The sequence below is a fragment of the Homalodisca vitripennis genome, chromosome 6 (genome assembly GCF_021130785.1).
Source record: "Homalodisca vitripennis isolate AUS2020 chromosome 6, UT_GWSS_2.1, whole genome shotgun sequence".
Lineage (NCBI taxonomy): Eukaryota > Metazoa > Arthropoda > Insecta > Hemiptera > Cicadellidae > Homalodisca > Homalodisca vitripennis.
Window position 1 is genome coordinate 64,630,626 of NC_060212.1, and position 5,477 is coordinate 64,636,102.

Genomic DNA, 5,477 nt, shown 5'->3' on the forward strand with positions numbered 1-5,477 from the left:
CAGGAGTATTTCCGATCGGTACTTTCCCGACCTCAGATCACTTCCCAGATCGTCCAACTTTTCCGACGTCAGTTGAAATTCATTTTATTCTTCTAATTTTCTTATAGTTTCATATATATAGTTTCATAATAGATTCTTTTTCATATAATAGTCAAATTCAATTTTGTAAAATTTACTTCTAGCTTTGGCTAGAAAATATCGTTCGAGATAGTACCTTAATTCAAGTTGAGATCACGTGAACGCTCGTCAAATTTTTATATTTATAATATGTACGTAAGTATTTACCTATTTATATAGCCTATAACAAACAGTAGATAGGGACAGAAACTTCTTCTCGCCGACATCACTTCCTTTTGGGAGCCAGAAAACAATAACCGATCGTCATAATGGCATTTAATTTTCACATAAAGTTTATCCTTACTAATAATGTACTTCATTTAGGTTCTCTGTAAGAAAAATCTTCCAAAAATTGTGGCCTCTGGATAATGCCAAAGTACCTGTAATTCATCTAAATAATGTAGTTCATTTTAGATCCTCGGTAAGAAAAAGCTCTTCCAAATATAATCAAAGTACAAAAATAGTGGCCTCCAGATAATACAAAAAGTACCAAATTAGGTTCTAATCTAATAAATTAAACTTATCTAAATCAAAACCTGGTAGTCATATATTAAACTGAAGAAAATCTTTAAGTATCCATTTATAGTAAAAGGTTAATTGAATTCTCACAGTTAGTCATGATAAAACATATGCACAAGTGTAAAATATAAAAATTTTTGAAGCAAACCGAAGTAGAAGTGCATCATCTACTCATCACAGAACCATCTCAAGAAGTTGACTAGCCAAATTTAACATTGCCCTCCCCCTCAACCTAACAACAATTTGCAAATCATAAATTCCGAATTCCTGCATACTTTTGGTTCTTTGTAGTTACTCTACCTAGTATGACTTTGGTTGCACCAAAGTAGGTTATCTCGAATTGCAAATTTTAGTACAGTCTATATAAGTACACAAATCTAAGTTGTAATATTAAATTATATTTCTCTTTAAAATTTTATTTCTGAAAACAACATTTTTTGGAATTTCAATGTAAATGATGGTTAGCCAACTCATTATTGTTATTCAACTTGTTTTATATGTTGCAAACACTTCTTTATAAACTGATTTGATTTTTAATATATATATATATATATATATATATATATATATATATATATATATATATAATAAGTTCATGTAAGTACCCTTTATATAGAATATATGGCACACATTTACTGAACAGTTATATTGAATTTATTATTGTGGAAAAGAAAATGTATCACTGTAAGCGTATTGAATTGATAAAAAGGGTATTCATTTTAGAACATTTTTATTGATAGAATACATGAGCAAAACTGAAACAATTAAGCAATGAACAATTAATTTTGAACTATCCAGCTGTACAAATCTTCTTCCAGTGTTCAATTGATATTTCTTAGTTATTTATGTTCAACTTGAAATACTTGTGGAATCCTGCATTAGATTTGGAATCCAAATTTAGATTTCTTCCAATGTTTATTGAACCTCTTCAACAAATTTTATTTTACAATTTGACTTGACTGGAACAACAATGATTTTTTCCATTGTTTTTGATCTTGCATGCAGAATATATTTTCAAAATTTTATCCTGGAACTGACGTGAGTCTTGAAAATGTGTCTATTTGGAAGTTTAGTAAATTTGTAAGGAGGATTTTAATTCAAGGTTATGCTGCTGGAATACTAAGAATTTGTCTCCTACTGGTGTTTATAGCACAAGAAATTTGATTCCTTGATTTCATTCCTGGTTATGCAAATGCTTGTCTTGTGGTGTGCACTAAACTTGTACTACAAATTTCATTCCAAGGTTTGCCTCTTGGAACAACAGAAATTTATCTGCTTCTGGTGTTTATGGAAGTATCACAGGAAATTTGGTTCATCGATTTAGTTCCTGGTACAGCAAATATTTCTTGTTGTGGTGTGCACTAAACTTGTACTATAAATTTTATTCCAAGATTTGCCTCTTGGAACAACAGAAATTTATCTCCTTCTGGCGTTTATGGAAGTATCACAGGAAATTTGGTTCATCGATTTAGTTCCTGGTACAACAAATATGTCTTGTTGTGGTGTGCACTAAACTTGTACTACAAATTTCATTCCAAGATTTGCCTCTTGGAACAACAGAAATTTATCTCCTTCTGGCGTTTATGGAAGTATCACAGGAAATTTGGTTCATCGATTTAGTTCCTGGTACAACAAATATGTCTTGTTGTGGTGTGCACTAAACTTGTACTACAAATTTCATTCCAAGGTTTGCCTCTTGGAACAACAGAAATTTATCTGCTTCTGGCGTTTATGGAAGTATCACAGGAAATTTGGTTCATCGATTTAGTTCCTGGTACAGCAAATATTTCTTGTTGTGGTGTGCACTAAACTTGTACTACAAATTTCATTCCAAGATTTGCCTCTTGGAACAACAGAAATTTATCTGCTTCTGGCGTTTATGGAAGTATCACAGGAAATTTGGTTCATCGATTTAGTTCCTGGTACAGCAAATATGCCTTGTTGGGGTGTGCACTAAACTTGTACTACAAATTTCATTCCAAGATTTGCCTCTTGGAACAACAGAAATTTATCTGCTTCTGGCGTTTATGGAAGTATCACAGGAAATTTGGTTCATCGATTTAATTCCTGGTACAGCAAATATGTCTTGTTGTGGTGTGCACTAAACTTGTACTACAAATTTCATTCCAAGATTTGCCTCTTGGAACAACAGAAATTTATCTCCTTCTGGCGTTTATGGAAGTATCACAGGAAATTTGGTTCATCGATTTAATTCCTGGTACAGCAAATATGTCTTGTTGTGGTGTGCACTAAACTTGTACTACAAATTTCATTCCAAGATTTGCCTCTTGGAACAACAGAAATTTATCTCCTTCTGGCGTTTATGGAAGTATCACAGGAAATTTGGTTCATCGATTTAGTTCCTGGTACAGCAAATATGTCTTGTTGTGGTGTGCACTAAACTTGTACTACAAATTTAATTCCAAGATTTTCCTCTTGGAACAACAGAAATTTATCTGGTTCTAGCGTTTAGGAACTAGTACAGGAAATGTGGTTCACTGATTTTGTTCCTGGAACAGCAGAAATTGGTCTGCCTATTGAATAGTATGAAAAATATAATTCTATGACTTTATTACTAGAAGAATTACATTACATTTCTGTGTTAACTAACCTTGAATGAGAAATTTCATCCTGGCATCTCTAAATGTGTCTTCGTTTGATGCAGTCTTGCTATTGGAGTTTACTCCCATTGTGTGCTGTTTCTTGAATTATGTATACTTCATGTATATTCTGTGTATATATGTTGATCTTGTAAATTAACTTGATTGAAAAATAGAATTTACTATGGTGGAAGGCTTCAAAATTTCTTGTCTCCAATATTAAATTGTTTCTAGTTTAAAACTCATTGCACAGCTGGATTTTCCAATATTACTATTGATTGACCTGAAAATGTTGTTGCCTCTTTGAATTTTGAATTTAGAATGATTTTTTGTACTGTATTACCATGGAAACAAAGTTTATAGTTATTGCATTGTCAATAAAATTTTAATAATGAATTATTTTAATTATTACATTTAAATATGGTATCCCTGATTTCATCCTAGTTTTAATTTTAATTGCATGTATGACTAAACTAATTTTTGGACTCAACTTCCTGTTTCTTCTTCTACAGACCATAGATATAAAACTGTATAAAAGTAGGGTTGAACTTAGCCCAAAATAATCTTATACTCACCATAAATAGTATTTCAGCAAGTGAAAAACAAAAATCTTTGGCTTGCTCAGATGATTTTTGTGGCGTAGAATTAACTTGGTGAGATAATGTAAGTCTATTATGTAATTTGCGGTTGCGGTACGTCCCAAGAGGAATAAATTATAAACTATGATATAGATTCCAAATAGTTTGTACATTATTATTTATTACAAATTTGATTTTATTTCAAATTTAAATGACTTTGTTAGATTCATGTGCTATGAGTACACTTAACCATTTGAGAATTCTCTGTGCTTATACCTTGCAAAGTTGAGAACAAAACATTAAAAGGGCCAATTCAAAAATTCAGTAGAGACTAACAATTCTATCACTTTTATTTATTTACCTTGCAAAGTTGAGAACAAAACATTAAAAGGGCCAATTCAAAAATTCAGTAGAGACTAACAATTCTATCACTTTTATTTATTTACTTGGGGGTGTCAATTGCATAAGTTTATTTGAAACGTTAATTTATTTTGGAAACAATAATTTAAAAAAGGTCAGTTTTTATTTTTCAGATTTTGGAGCCAGATTTATTATCGACTCAACTCAATTAAAGTGTTAGTGTAGTATCTGTTATATTTAAGCTAATGTCACTTAATTACTTCAGTTTTTTAGTATGTTACAATCAAGAATATTCAATAAACAAATTCAACGTAGTATCGAAAGACCTCAGAGAACACATTGAAAAACATAATTTGACAAATTTAATATAAGCACAGACCTTTGGGTTATCTGTATAACCCTGCTATAACAAACTTGTTATGGTATCTGATTTTTGACCAGCTTTGATACCAATAGCCTCAATATCAAGACTCAAGCTACAGTTTAATTTGAAATGTTCAATATTTGTTTTAATTTTTCAATCATGATTACGAGCTGAAAGGTGGAATTTGAAGGGCTCCATCATGGAGAGAAAATGCCTCAAATGGAAAGAAAAAATACGTCAATAATATTTCTGAAGACTAGGTTACAGAATCACCTTGCTTGGACATAGAATCACTTTTTGCCTGATTTAAACATTGGTGCTTCCCTCATAGGCAACTTAGTGCATGTTTCTACGTTTCGACATATACGCCAAGTTCTTTAAATTTTTCAGTGGAAGTATTTAAAGTAGAGACAAGCACCTGATATTAAAATTAAAGAATCACTGTTCCACCGAAGATAATTTTTACACTTGATTAAAGATCTAATGTCTCTTTTATAAGTTGCAGCAAAAACTTGCAGAAGATTTTTGAGGCAGCAGTTGGCGTTTGGAATGTCGTTAATATATTCGAGTTAATCGTTCCAAAATGTGGAAGGGGCACAAGTGGTGAGTGCCTTCTCTTTATGGAAGCCATTGCTCAAGTCAAATGTTCATGCAAGCATGCCGGGTGTGCGAAAACGTCCTATCAAGGCAGATGAGCTCAAGTGTTGGCCAACTTACGAGCTAGTACTGCGTTCCTACCTATACATCATGAAGATACGTCCTGACTTAGGAGTTTTACACGTATGCGACGATACGCTTGGCTGATTGTGCTAGAGAGATAATAACAGGTACAGCTCAACCCTAGGATTGGATCTGTGAAATGCCTAGAGCTTCCTCATGAGATATGCAAATGGTATGATCGCCACTGCCATTATCGGGAAGATTTACGATAAGGTGTGG

The 5,477-nt window shown here is 32.3% G+C and overlaps 1 long non-coding RNA gene across 2 annotated transcripts; it reads right to left on the bottom strand.

Moving 5' to 3' along the window:
• Nucleotides 1-1,349: 1,349 nt before the first annotated feature.
• LOC124365205 lies at nt 1,350-3,543 on the bottom strand. Of its 2 annotated transcripts, none has more exons than XR_006922713.1 (2): nt 3,248-3,543; nt 1,350-3,146 (listed from the first exon to the last, which is right to left on the bottom strand). It is a non-coding gene; the product is annotated as an uncharacterized LOC124365205 (long non-coding RNA). The 2 variants fall into 2 exon arrangements; XR_006922712.1 differs by having other exon boundaries at nt 1,350-3,166.
• Between the last annotated feature and the right edge of the window lie 1,934 nt (nt 3,544-5,477).